Source organism: Schistocerca gregaria, chromosome 3, assembly GCF_023897955.1.
Source record: "Schistocerca gregaria isolate iqSchGreg1 chromosome 3, iqSchGreg1.2, whole genome shotgun sequence".
Classification (NCBI taxonomy): domain Eukaryota; kingdom Metazoa; phylum Arthropoda; class Insecta; order Orthoptera; family Acrididae; genus Schistocerca; species Schistocerca gregaria.
In genome coordinates, this window is record NC_064922.1 from 26,784,003 (window position 1) to 26,798,079 (window position 14,077).

The window sequence follows — 14,077 nt, forward strand, 5'->3', positions numbered from 1 at the left end:
TGTGACTGCTGATAACAGATGCCGTAGCAATCACTTCATGGAGTGAGTTGAATGTTTTGCGATAGTCTGTCTCTGACAAGCAAGCACAGGTGATATAGGTGCGAACACAGGAAGCTTGCAGCCCCTCGCTGCCTGCAGACACAGAGCAGCCACACTAGGAGAGCGGCCTAAGCCGTAGGCGAAATGTGCTCATTCGCTTTGGCGCGACGTCGAACTATAAGTAAGGCTGTCACTAGCGTGAGCGTCGTGTAAAGTCGGAAAAGTCGGCTGCATGGGTGATTGCCAAGTTTGGGGAGCGTTTCGCAGTATGATCAGTGCAATGGAGACGCGGAAACTGGTTGTGTCCCAGTGTTTTGCAGTTGGACGACAAGAGTTTTACACAGTAGCAAAGAGCGAGGCACTGAGTTGGCATGAACAATGGAGAGCACAATGGGGCTCGAGATGTGCTTGTTACCTCAGGTGCTGTGTGATTGTCGACAAGGAGTGAAATGGACCAATTTGTGACCGCCCTTTCCATTTAAGACGTGAAAAACAGACGGAATTTGCATTCGTAATACCAGAGTATCGAAACTACTTGGAACTCTTGTGTATATGAACGTGTCCGCGCCTTTGTACTCTGGTACCTTCGCCGCTACAAACCAACCAACCAACGTGTCCGTGCACATCAGAGTCCCAAAGAATGGAGAATAGCCAGGATTGGTCGTGTGTGCAGCCGTAGCTCAGTTGGCAGATCGTTCGCTTAGCGTGTGAAAGGTCTCGGGTTCAAGCTCCGGCTCCTCCATGTTTTGTGGTCAGTGCATGGTAAGTGTTGGTCGCGGCGAACATAAAGGGACGCAAGAAGTTGCAAAACCAGCGTCACAGACTGATATGATGTATACTGTTATAAGGAGAGCAAGATGTAAGTGTGGTGACCGGCTGTTATCGTGGTGTCATCGAGTGCAGATCTGTCTTAGGTATCATGGCTTAACGTCATTGAAGCCTAGAGAGTGGACCACACGTTCGTCTTACTCAGAGCGGTGTCCGAATTCTACTTTCGACGTTATGCGTGCCACTCTTAATGTGGCCAACTACGATTCGATACAGAATGCACGAAACCTGAAAGACACCCTCACTGATACATAGAGAGTAGTGTTTGTCTGCGGAATAATGGGAGTGTAAGGGTCTGTGACGTTGATGTGGCTGTATGTAGCACTATTACTCAACAGGGGGTGGGCGTAGCTCAGATGGTAGGGCGATCGCTTAGTGTGCGAGAGGTACTGGGATCGATACCCAGCGCCTCCAGAATTTTTAACACTCCTACATGCGCACCTTGCCATGCAAGAGGAATAATTCCCAACCAGCAGAGGTGTCTAGGCAGATACAAGCGAACGATTAGCATCCACAATTGGCAAGCGTTCTTTTATTCGTGCGCAGGAAGCACCCACCTCGCACACCTACACTTAACTTAGAAACAGTACAAATGTTCCCATAAGATTCTCAAGCCTACGTCGGAAAGATCTGCCTTGCGCCGAGTTCACGTAAATCCCACTGCACGTTCCCATTCTTTGCGTGCAGTCGGCTGCTACTGGCGTTGCTGGTTGTGACTGCTGATAACAGATGCCGTAGCAATCACTTCATGGAGTGAGTTGAATGTTTTGCGATAGTCTGTCTCTGACAACCAAGCACAGGTGATATAGGTGCGAACACAGGAAGCTTGCAGCCCCTCGCTGCCTGCAGACACAGAGCAGCCACACTAGGAGAGCGGCCTAAGCCGTAGGCGAAATGTGCTCATTCGCTTTGGCGCGACGTCGAACTATAAGTAAGGCTGTCACTAGCGTGAGCGTCGTGTAAAGTCGGAAAAGTCGGCTGCATGGGTGATTGCCAAGTTTGGGGAGCGTTTCGCAGTATGATCAGTGCAATGGAGACACGGAAACTGGTTGTGTCCCAGTGTTTTGCAGTTGGACGACAAGAGTTTTACACAGTAGCAAAGAGCGAGGCACTGAGTTGGCATGAACAATGGAGAGCACAATGGGGCTCGAGATGTGCTTGTTACCTCAGGTGCTGTGTGATTGTCGACAAGGAGTGAAATGGACCAATTTGTGACCGCCCTTTCCATTTAAGACGTGAAAAACAGACGGAATTTGCATTCGTAATACCAGAGTATCGAAACTACTTGGAACTCTTGTGTATATGAACGTGTCCGCGCCTTTGTACTCTGGTACCTTCGCCGCTACAAACCAACCAACCAACGTGTCCGTGCACATAAGAGTCCCAAAGAATGGAGAATAGCCAGGCTTGGTCGTGTGTGCAGCCGTAGCTCAGTTGGCAGATCGTTCGCTTAGCGTGTGAAAGGTCTCGGGTTCAAGCTCCGGCTCCTCCATGTTTTGTGGTCAGTGCATGGTAAGTGTTGGTCGCGGCGAACATAAAGGGACGCAAGAAGTTGCAAAACCAGCGTCACAGACTGATATGATGTATACTGTTATAAGGAGAGCAAGATGTAAGTGTGGTGACCGGCTGTTATCGTGGTGTCATCGAGTGCAGATCTGTCTTAGGTATCATGGCTTAACGTCATTGAAGCCTAGAGAGTGGACAACACGTCCGTCTTACTCAGAGCGGTGTCCGAATTCTACTTTCGACGTTATGCGTGCCACTCCTAATGTGGCCAACTACGATTCGATACAGAATGCACGAAACCTGAAAGACACCCTCACTGATACATAGAGAGTAGTGTTTGTCTGCGGAATAATGGGAGTGTAAGGGTCTGTGACGTTGATGTGGCTGTATGTAGCACTATTAGTCACCGGGGGGTGGGCGTAGCTCAGATGGTAGAGCGCTCGCTTAGTGTGCGAGAGGTACTGGGATCGATACCCAGCGCCTCCAGAATTTTTAACACTCCTACATGCGCACCTTGCCATGCAAGAGGAATAATTCCCAACCAGCAGAGGTGTCTAGGCAGATACAAGCGAACGATTAGGATCCACAATTGGCAAGCATTCTTTTATTCGTGCGCAGGAATCACCCACCTCGCACACCTACACTTAACTTAGAAACAGTACAAATGTTCCCATAAGATTCTCAAGCCTACGTCGGAAAGATCTGCCTTTCGCCGAGTTCACGTAAATCCCACTGCACGTTCCCATTCTTTGCGTGCAGTCGGCTGCTACTGGCGTTGCTGGTTGTGACTGCTGATAACAGATGCCGTAGCAATCACTTCATGGAGTGAGTTGAATGTTTTGCGATAGTCTGTCTCTGACAAGGAAGCACAGGTGATATAGGTGCGAACACAGGAAGCTTGCAGCCCCTCGCTGCCTGTAGACACAGAGCAGCGACACTAGGAGAGCGGCCTAAGCCGTAGGCGAAATGTGCTCATTCGCTTTGGCGCGACGTCGAACTATAAGTAAGGCTGTCACTAGCGTGAGCGTTGCGTGAGCGTCGTGTAAAGTCGGAAAAGTCGGCTGCATGGGTGATTGCCAAGTTTGGGGAGCGTTTCGCAGTATGATCAGTGCAATGGAGACGCGGAAACTGGTTGTGTCCCAGTGTTTTGCAGTTGGACGACAAGAGTTTTACACAGTAGCAAAGAGCGAGGCACTGAGTTGGCATGAACAATGGAGAGCACAATGGGGCTCGAGATGTGCTTGTTACCTCAGGTGCTGTGTGATTGTCGACAAGGAGTGAAATGGACCAATTTGTGACCGCCCTTTACATTTAAGACGTGAAAAACAGACGGAATTTGCATTCGTAATACCAGAGTATCGAAACTACTTGGAACTCTTGTGTATATGAACGTGTCCGCGCCTTTGTACTCTGGTACCTTCGCCGCTACAAACCAACCAACCAACGTGTCCGTGCACATCAGAGTCCCAAAGAATGGAGAATAGCCAGGCTTGGTCGTGTGTGCAGCCGTAGCTCAGTTGGCAGATCGTTCGCTTAGCGTGTGAAAGGTCTCGGGTTCAAGCTCCGGCTCCTCCATGTTTTGTGGTCAGTGCATGGTAAGTGTTGGTCGCGGCGAACATAAAGGGACGCAAGAAGTTGCAAAACCAGCGTCACAGACTGATATGATGTATACTGTTATAAGGAGAGCAAGATGTAAGTGTGGTGACCGGCTGTTATCGTGGTGTCATCGAGTGCAGATCTGTCTTAGGTATCACGGCTTAACGTCATTGAAGCCTAGAGAGTGGACAACACGTTCGTCTTACTCAGAGCGGTGTCAGAATTCTACTTTCGACGTTATGCGTGCCACTCTTAATGTGGCCAACTACGATTCGATACAGAATGCACGAAACCTGAAAGACACCCTCACTGATACATAGAGAGTAGTGTTTGTCTGCGGAATAATGGGAGTGTAAGGGTCTGTGACGTTGATGTGGCTGTATGTAGCACTATTAGTCAACGGGGGGTGGGCGTAGCTCAGATGGTAGAGCGCTCGCTTAATGTGCGAGAGGTACTGGGATCGATACCCAGCGCCTTCAGAATTTTTAACACTCCTACATGCGCACCTTGCCATGCAAGAGGAATAATTCCCAACCCACAGAGGTGTCTAGGCAGATACAAGCGAACGATTAGCATCCACAATTGGCAAACGTTCTTTTATTCGTGCGCAGGAAGCACCCACCTCGCACACCTACACTTAACTTAGAAACAGTACAAATGTTCCCATAAGATTCTCAAGCCTACGTCGGAAAGATCTGCCTTGCGCCGAGTTCACGTAAATCCCACTGCACGTTCCCATTCTTTGCGTGCAGTCGGCTGCTACTGGCGTTGCTGGTTGTGACTGCTGATAACAGATGCCGTAGCAATCACTTCATGGAGTGAGTTGAATGTTTTGCGATAGTCTGTCTCTGACAAGCAAGCACAGGTGATATAGGTGCGAACACAGGAAGCTTGCAGCCCCTCGCTGCCTGCAGACACAGAGCAGCCACACTAGGAGAGCGGCCTAAGCCGTAGGCGAAATGTGCTCATTCGCTTTGGCGCGACGTCGAACTATAAGTAAGGCTGTCACTAGCGTGAGCGTCGTGTAAAGTCGGAAAAGTCGGCTGCATGGGTGATTGCCAAGTTTGGGGAGCGTTTCGCAGTATGATCAGTGCAATGGAGACGCGGAAACTGGTTGTGTCCCAGTGTTTTGCAGTTGGACGACAAGAGTTTTACACAGTAGCAAAGAGCGAGGCACTGAGTTGGCATGAACAATGGAGAGCACAATGGGGCTCGAGATGTGCTTGTTACCTCATGTGCTGTGTGATTGTCGACAAGGAGTGAAATGGACCAATTTGTGACCGCCCTTTACATTTAAGACGTGAAAAACAGACGGAATTTGCATTCGTAATACCAGAGTATCGAAACTACTTGGAACTCTTGTGTATATGAACGTGTCCGCGCCTTTGTACTCTGGTACCTTCGCCGCTACAAACCAACCAACCAACGTGTCCGTGCACATCAGAGTCCCAAAGAATGGAGAATAGCCAGGCTTGGTCGTGTGTGCAGCCGTAGCTCAGTTGGCAGATCGTTCGCTTAGCGTGTGAAAGGTCTCGGGTTCAAGCTCCGGCTCCTCCATGTTTTGTGGTCAGTGCATGGTAAGTGTTGGTCGCGGAGAACATAAAGGGACGCAAGAAGTTGCAAAACCAGCGTCACAGACTGATATGATGTATACTGTTATAAGGAGAGCAAGATGTAAGTGTGGTGACCGGCTGTTATCGTGGTGTCATCGAGTGCAGATCTGTCTTAGGTATCATGGCTTAACGTCATTGAAGCCTAGAGAGTGGACAACACGTTCGTCTTACTCAGAGCGGTGTCCGAATTCTACTTTCGACGTTATGCGTGCCACTCTTAATGTGGCCAACTACGATTCGATACAGAATGCACGAAACCTGAAAGACACCCTCACTGATACATAGAGAGTAGTGTTTGTCTGCGGAATAATGGGAGTGTAAGGGTCTGTGACGTTGATGTGGCTGTATGTAGCACTATTAGTCAACGGGGGGGTGGGCGTAGCTCAGATGGTAGAGCGCTCGCTTAGTGTGCGAGAGGTACTGGGATCGATACCCAGCGCCTCCAGAATTTTTAACACTCCTACATGCGCACCTTGCCATGCAAGAGGAATAATTCCCAACCAGCAGAGGTGTCTAGGCAGATACAAGCGATCGATTAGCATCCACAATTGGCAAGCGTTCTTTTATTCGTGCGCAGGAAGCACCCACCTCGCACACCTACACTTAACTTAGAAACAGTACAAATGTTCCCATAAGATTCTCAAGCCTACGTCGGAAAGATCTGCCTTGCGCCGAGTTCACGTAAATCCCACTGCACGTTCCCATTCTTTGCGTGCAGTCGGCTGCTACTGGCGTTGCTGGTTGTGACTGCTGATAACAGATGCCGTAGCAATCACTTCATGGAGTGAGTTGAATGTTTTGCGATAGTCTGTCTCTGACAAGCAAGCACAGGTGTTATAGGTGCGAACACAGGAAGCTTGCAGCCCCTCGCTGCCTGCAGACACAGAGCAGCCACACTAGGAGAGCGGCCTAAGCCGTAGGCGAAATGTGCTCATTCGCTTTGGCGCGACGTCGAACTATAAGTAAGGCTGTCACTAGCGTGAGCGTTGCGTGAGCGTCGTGTAAAATCGGAAAAGTCGGCTGCATGGGTGATTGCCAAGTTTGGGGAGCGTTTCGCAGTATGATCAGTGAAATGGAGACGTGGAAACTGGTTGTGTCCCAGTGTTTTGCAGTTGGACGACAAGAGTTTTACACAGTAGCAAAGAGCGAGGCACTGAGTTGGCATGAACAATGGAGAGCACAATGGGGCTCGAGATGTGCTTGTTACCTCAGGTGCTGTGTGATTGTCGACAAGGAGTGAAATGGACAAATTTGTGACCGCCCTTTCCATTTAAGACGTGAAAAACAGACGGAATTTGCATTCGTAATACCAGAGTATCGAAACTACTTGGAACTCTTGTGTATATGAACGTGTCCGCGCCTTTGTACTCTGGTACCTTCGCCGCTACAAACCAACCAACCAACGTGTCCGTGCACATCAGAGTCCCAAAGAATGGAGAATAGCCAGGCTTGGTCGTGTGTGCAGCCGTAGCTCAGTTGGCAGATCGTTCGCTTAGCGTGTGAAAGGTCTCGGGTTCAAGCTCCGGCTCCTCCATGTTTTGTGGACAGTGCATGGTAAGTGTTGGTCGCGGCGAACATAAAGGGACGCAAGAAGTTGCAAAACCAGCGTCACAGACTGATATGATGTATACTGTTATAAGGAGAGCAAGATGTAAGTGTGGTGACCGGCTGTTATCGTGGTGTCATCGAGTGCAGATCTGTCTTAGGTATCACGGCTTAAAGTCATTGAAGCCTAGAGAGTGGACAACACGTTCGTCTTACTCAGAGCGGTGTCCGAATTCTACTTTCGACGTTATGCGTGCCACTCTTAATGTGGCCAACTACGATTCGATACAGAATGCACGAAACCTGAAAGACACCCTCACTGATACATAGAGAGTAGTGTTTGTCTGCGGAATAATGGGAGTGTAAGGGTCTGTGACGTTGATGTGGCTGTATGTAGCACTATTAGTCGACGGGGGGTGGGCGTAGCTCAGATGGTAGAGCGCTCGCTTAGTGTGCGAGAGGTACTGGGATCGATACCCAGCGCCTCCAGAATTTTTAACACTCCTACATGCGCACCTTGCCATGCAAGAGGAATAATTCCCAACCAGCAGAGGTGTCTAGGCAGATACAAGCGAACGATTAGCATCCACAATTGGCAAGCGTTCTTTTATTCGTGCGCAGGAAGCACCCACCTCGCACACCTACACTTAACTTAGAAACAGTACAAATGTTCCCATAAGATTCTCAAGCCTACGTCGGAAAGATCTGCCTTGCGCCGAGTTCACGTAAATCCCACTGCACGTTCCCATTCTTTGCGTGCAGTCGGCTGCTACTGGCGTTGCTGGTTGTGACTGCTGATAACAGATGCCGTAGCAATCACTTCATGGAGTGAGTTGAATGTTTTGCGATAGTCTGTCTCTGACAAGCAAGCACAGGTGATATAGGTGCGAACACAGGAAGCTTGCAGCCCCTCGCTGCCTGCAGACACAGAGCAGCCACACTAGGAGAGCGGCCTAAGCCGTAGGCGAAATGTGCTCATTCGCTTTGGCGCGACGTCGAACTATAAGTAAGGCTGTCACTAGCGTGAGCGTTGCGTGAGCGTCGTGTAAAATCGGAAAAGTCGGCTGCATGGGTGATTGCCAAGTTTGGGGAGCGTTTCGCAGTATGATCAGTGCAATGGAGACGCGGAAACTGGTTGTGTCCCAGTGTTTTGCAGTTGGACGACAAGAGTTTTACACAGTAGCAAAGAGCGAGGCACTGAGTTGGCATGAACAATGGAGAGCACAATGGGGCTCGAGATGTGCTTGTTACCTCAGGTGCTGTGTGATTGTCGACAAGGAGTGAAATGGACAAATTTGTGACCGCCCTTTCCATTTAAGACGTGAAAAACAGACGGAATTTGCATTCGTAATACCAGAGTATCGAAACTACTTGGAACTCTTGTGTATATGAACGTGTCCGCGCCTTTGTACTCTGGTACCTTCGCCGCTACAAACCAACCAACCAACGTGTCCGTGCACATCAGAGTCCCAAAGAATGGAGAATAGCCAGGCTTGGTCGTGTGTGCAGCCGTAGCTCAGTTGGCAGATCGTTCGCTTAGCGTGTGAAAGGTCTCGGGTTCAAGCTCCGGCTCCTCCATGTTTTGTGGTCAGTGCATGGTAAGTGTTGGTCGCGGCGAACATAAAGGGACGCAAGAAGTTGCAAAACCAGCGTCACAGACTGATATGATGTATACTGTTATAAGGAGAGCAAGATGTAAGTGTGGTGACCGGCTGTTATCGTGGTGTCATCGAGTGCAGATCTGTCTTAGGTATCCTGGCTTAACGTCATTGAAGCCTAGAGAGTGGACAACACGTTCGTCTTACTCAGAGCGGTGTCCGAATTCTACTTTCGACGTTATGCGTGCCACTCTTAATGTGGCCAACTACGATTCGATACAGAATGCACGAAACCTGAAAGACACCCTCACTGATACATAGAGAGTAGTGTTTGTCTGCGGAATAATGGGAGTGTAAGGGTCTGTGACGTTGATGTGGCTGTATGTAGCACTATTAGTCAACGGGGGGGTGGGCGTAGCTCAGATGGTAGAGCGCTCGCTTAGTGTGCGAGAGGTACTGGGATCGATACCCAGCGCCTCCAGAATTTTTAACACTCCTACATGCGCAAATTGCCATGCAAGAGGAATAATTCCCAACCAGCAGAGGTGTCTAGGCAGATACAAGCGAACGATTAGCATCCACAATTGGCAAGCGTTCTTTTATTCGTGCGCAGGAAGCACCCACCTCGCACACCTACACTTAACTTAGAAACAGTACAAATGTTCCCATAAGATTCTCAAGCCTACGTCGGAAAGATCTGCCTTGCGCCGAGTTCACGTAAATCCCACTGCACGTTCCCATTCTTTGCGTGCAGTCGGCTGCTACTGGCGTTGCTGGTTGTGACTGCTGATAACAGATGCCGTAGCAATCACTTCATGGAGTGAGTTGAATGTTTTGCGATAGTCTGTCTCTGACAAGAAAGCACAGGTGATATAGGTGCGAACACAGGAAGCTTGCAGCCCCTCGCTGCCTGCAGACACAGAGCAGCCACACTAGGAGAGCGGCCTAAGCCGTAGGCGAAATGTGCTCATTCGCTTTGGCGCGACGTCGAACTATAAGTAAGGCTGTCACTAGCGTGAGCGTTGCGTGAGCGTCGTGTAAAGTCGGAAAAGTCGGCTGCATGGGTGATTGCCAAGTTTGGGGAGCGTTTCGCAGTATGATCAGTGCAATGGAGACGCGGAAACTGGTTGTGTCCCAGTGTTTTGCAGTTGGACGACAAGAGTTTTACACAGTAGCAAAGAGCGAGGCACTGAGTTGGCATGAACAATGGAGAGCACAATGGGGCTCGAGATGTGCTTGTTACCTCAGGTGCTGTGTGATTGTCGACAAGGAGTGAAATGGACAAATTTGTGACCGCCCTTTCCATTTAAGACGTGAAAAACAGACGGAATTTGCATTCGTAATACCAGAGTATCGAAACTACTTGGAACTCTTGTGTATATGAACGTGTCCGCGCCTTTGTACTCTGGTACCTTCGCCGCTACAAACCAACCAACCAACGTGTCCGTGCACATCAGAGTCCCAAAGAATGGAGAATAGCCAGGCTTGGTCGTGTGTGCAGCCGTAGCTCAGTTGGCAGATCGTTCGCTTAGCGTGTGAAAGGTCTCGGGTTCAAGCTCCGGCTCCTCCATGTTTTGTGGTCAGTGCATGGTAAGTGTTGGTCGCGGCGAACATAAAGGGACGCAAGAAGTTGCAAAACCAGCGTCACAGACTGATATGATGTATACTGTTATAAGGAGAGCAAGATGTAAGTGTGGTGACCGGCTGTTATCGTGGTGTCATCGAGTGCAGATCTGTCTTAGGTATCATGGCTTAACGTCATTGAAGCCTAGAGAGTGGACAACACGTTCGTCTTACTCAGAGCGGTGTCCGAATTCTACTTTCGACGTTATGCGTGCCACTCTTAATGTGGCCAACTACGATTCGATACAGAATGCACGAAACCTGAAAGACACCCTCACTGATACATAGAGAGTAGTGTTTGTCTGCGGAATAATGGGAGTGTAAGGGTCTGTGACGTTGATGTGGCTGTATGTAGCACTATTAGTCAAAGGGGGGGGGGTGGGCGTAGCTCAGATGGTAGAGCGCTCGCTTAGTGTGCGAGAGGTACTGGGATCGATACCCAGCGCCTCCAGAATTTTTAACACTCCTACATGCGCACCTTGCCATGCAAGAGGAATAATTCCCAACCAGCAGAGGTGTCTAGGCAGATACAAGCGAACGATTAGCATCCACAATTGGCAAGCGTTCTTTTATTCGTGCGCAGGAAGCACCCACCTCGCACACCTACACTTAACTTAGAAACAGTACAAATGTTCCCATAAGATTCTCAAGCCTACGTCGGAAAGATCTGCCTTGCGCCGAGTTCACGTAAATCCCACTGCACGTTCCCATTCTTTGCGTGCAGTCGGCTGCTACTGGCGTTGCTGGTTGTGACTGCTGATAACAGATGCCGTAGCAATCACTTCATGGAGTGAGTTGAATGTTTTGCGATAGTCTGTCTCTGACAAGCAAGCACAGGTGATATAGGTGCGAACACAGGAAGCTTGCAGCCCCTCGCTGCCTGCAGACACAGAGCAGCCACACTAGGAGAGCGGCCTAAGCCGTAGGCGAAATGTGCTCATTCGCTTTGGCGCGACGTCGAACTATAAGTAAGGCTGTCACTAGCGTGAGCGTCGTGTAAAGTCGGAAAAGTCGGCTGCATGGGTGATTGCCAAGTTTGGGGAGCGTTTCGCAGTATGATCAGTGCAATGGAGACGCGGAAACTGGTTGTGTCCCAGTGTTTTGCAGTTGGACGACAAGAGTTTTACACAGTAGCAAAGAGCGAGGCACTGAGTTGGCATGAACAATGGAGAGCACAATGGGGCTCGAGATGTGCTTGTTACCTCAGGTGCTGTGTGATTGTCGACAAGGAGTGAAATGGACAAATTTGTGACCGCCCTTTCCATTTAAGACGTGAAAAACAGACGGAATTTGCATTCGTAATACCAGAGTATCGAAACTACTTGGAACTCTTGTGTATATGAACGTGTCCGCGCCTTTGTACTCTGGTACCTTCGCCGCTACAAACCAACCAACCAACGTGTCCGTGCACATCAGAGTCCCAAAGAATGGAGAATAGCCAGGCTTGGTCGTGTGTGCAGCCGTAGCTCAGTTGGCAGATCGTTCGCTTAGCGTGTGAAAGGTCTCGGGTTCAAGCTCCGGCTCCTCCATGTTTTGTGGTCAGTGCATGGTAAGTGTTGGTCGCGGCGAACATAAAGGGACGCAAGAAGTTGCAAAACCAGCGTCACAGACTGATATGATGTATACTGTTATAAGGAGAGCAAGATGTAAGTGTGGTGACCGGCTGTTATCGTGGTGTCATCGAGTGCAGATCTGTCTTAGGTATCATGGCTTAACGTCATTGAAGCCTAGAGAGTGGACAACACGTTCGTCTTACTCAGAGCGGTGTCCGAATTCTACTTTCGACGTTATGCGTGCCACTCTTAATGTGGCCAACTACGATTCGATACAGAATGCACGAAACCTGAAAGACACCCTCACTGATACATAGAGAGTAGTGTTTGTCTGCGGAATAATGGGAGTGTAAGGGTCTGTGACGTTGATGTGGCTGTATGTAGCACTATTAGTCACCGGGGGGGGTGGGCGTAGCTCAGATGGTAGAGCGCTCGCTTAGTGTGCGAGAGGTACTGGGATCGATACCCAGCGCCTCCAGAATTTTTAACACTCCTACATGCGCACCTTGCCATGCAAGAGGAATAATTCCCAACCAGCAGAGGTGTCTAGGCAGATACAAGCGAACGATTAGCATCCACAATTGGCAAGCGTTCTTTTATTCGTGCGCAGGAAGCACCCACCTCGCACACCTACACTTAACTTAGAAACAGTACAAATGTTCCCATAAGATTCTCAAGCCTACGTCGGAAAGATCTGCCTTGCGCCGAGTTCACGTAAATCCCACTGCACGTTCCCATTCTTTGCGTGCAGTCGGCTGCTACTGGCGTTGCTGGTTGTGACTGCTGATAACAGATGCCGTAGCAATCACTTCATGGAGTGAGTTGAATGTTTTGCGATAGTCTGTCTCTGACAAGCAAGCACAGGTGATATAGGTGCGAACACAGGAAGCTTGCAGCCCCTCGCTGCCTGCAGACACAGAGCAGCCACACTAGGAGAGCGGCCTAAGCCGTAGGCGAAATGTGCTCATTCGCTTTGGCGCGACGTCGAACTATAAGTAAGGCTGTCACTAGCGTGAGCGTTGCGTGAGCGTCGTGTAAAATCGGAAAAGTCGGCTGCATGGGTGATTGCCAAGTTTGGGGAGCGTTTCGCAGTATGATCAGTGCAATGGAGACGCGGAAACTGGTTGTGTCCCAGTGTTTTGCAGTTGGACGACAAGAGTTTTACACAGTAGCAAAGAGCGAGGCACTGAGTTGGCATGAACAATGGAGAGCACAATGGGGCTCGAGATGTGCTTGTTACCTCAGGTGCTGTGTGATTGTCGACAAGGAGTGAAATGGACAAATTTGTGACCGCCCTTTCCATTTAAGACGTGAAAAACAGACGGAATTTGCATTCGTAATACCAGAGTATCGAAACTACTTGGAACTCCTGTGTATATGAACGTGTCCGCGCCTTTGTACTCTGGTACCTTCGCCGCTACAAACCAACCAACCAACGTGTCCGTGCACATCAGAGTCCCAAAGAATGGAGAATAGCCAGGCTTGGTCGTGTGTGCAGCCGTAGCTCAGTTGGCAGATCGTTCGCTTAGCGTGTGAAAGGTCTCGGGTTCAAGCTCCGGCTCCTCCATGTTTTGTGGTCAGTGCATGGTAAGTGTTGGTCGCGGCGAACATAAAGGGACGCAAGAAGTTGCAAAACCAGCGTCACAGACTGATATGATGTATACTGTTATAAGGAGAGCAAGATGTAAGTGTGGTGACCGGCTGTTATCGTGGTGTCATCGAGTGCAGATCTGTCTTAGGTATCATGGCTTAACGTCATTGAAGCCTAGAGAGTGGACAACACGTTCGTCTTACTCAGAGCGGTGTCCGAATTCTACTTTCGACGTTATGCGTGCCACTCTTAATGTGGCCAACTACGATTCGATACAGAATGCACGAAACCTGAAAGACACCCTCACTGATACATAGAGAGTAGTGTTTGTCTGCGGAATAATGGGAGTGTAAGGGTCTGTGACGTTGATGTGGCTGTATGTAGCACTATTAGTCAAAGGGGGGGGTGGGCGTAGCTCAGATGGTAGAGCGCTCGCTTAGTGTGCGAGAGGTACTGGGATCGATACCCAGCGCCTCCAGAATTTTTAACACTCCTACATGCGCACCTTGCCATGCAAGAGGAATAATTCCCAACCAGCAGAGGTGTCTAGGCAGATACAAGCGAACGATTAGCATCCACAATTGG

General features: G+C 49.6%; 8 non-coding genes across 8 annotated transcripts; all 8 read left to right on the forward strand.

Annotated features, from left to right (window-relative positions):
* Window positions 1-2,785: 2,785 nt before the first annotated feature.
* On the forward strand, window positions 2,786-2,859 carry Trnat-agu (transfer RNA threonine (anticodon AGU)). The gene has a single exon. It is a non-coding gene; the product is annotated as a tRNA-Thr (tRNA).
* A 1,515-nt stretch (window positions 2,860-4,374) lies between these two features.
* On the forward strand, window positions 4,375-4,448 carry Trnai-aau (transfer RNA isoleucine (anticodon AAU)). The gene has a single exon. It is a non-coding gene; the product is annotated as a tRNA-Ile (tRNA).
* Window positions 4,449-5,953: 1,505 nt separating this feature from the next.
* Window positions 5,954-6,027, forward strand: Trnat-agu (transfer RNA threonine (anticodon AGU)). The gene has a single exon. It is a non-coding gene; the product is annotated as a tRNA-Thr (tRNA).
* A 1,515-nt stretch (window positions 6,028-7,542) lies between these two features.
* Window positions 7,543-7,616, forward strand: Trnat-agu (transfer RNA threonine (anticodon AGU)). Its single transcript has one exon. It is a non-coding gene; the product is annotated as a tRNA-Thr (tRNA).
* A 1,516-nt stretch (window positions 7,617-9,132) lies between these two features.
* Trnat-agu (transfer RNA threonine (anticodon AGU)) lies at window positions 9,133-9,206 on the forward strand. The gene has a single exon. It is a non-coding gene; the product is annotated as a tRNA-Thr (tRNA).
* A 1,519-nt stretch (window positions 9,207-10,725) lies between these two features.
* On the forward strand, window positions 10,726-10,799 carry Trnat-agu (transfer RNA threonine (anticodon AGU)). The gene has a single exon. It is a non-coding gene; the product is annotated as a tRNA-Thr (tRNA).
* Window positions 10,800-12,305: 1,506 nt separating this feature from the next.
* Trnat-agu (transfer RNA threonine (anticodon AGU)) lies at window positions 12,306-12,379 on the forward strand. Its single transcript has one exon. It is a non-coding gene; the product is annotated as a tRNA-Thr (tRNA).
* Window positions 12,380-13,896: 1,517 nt separating this feature from the next.
* Trnat-agu (transfer RNA threonine (anticodon AGU)) lies at window positions 13,897-13,970 on the forward strand. Its single transcript has one exon. It is a non-coding gene; the product is annotated as a tRNA-Thr (tRNA).
* Window positions 13,971-14,077: the final 107 nt, after the last annotated feature.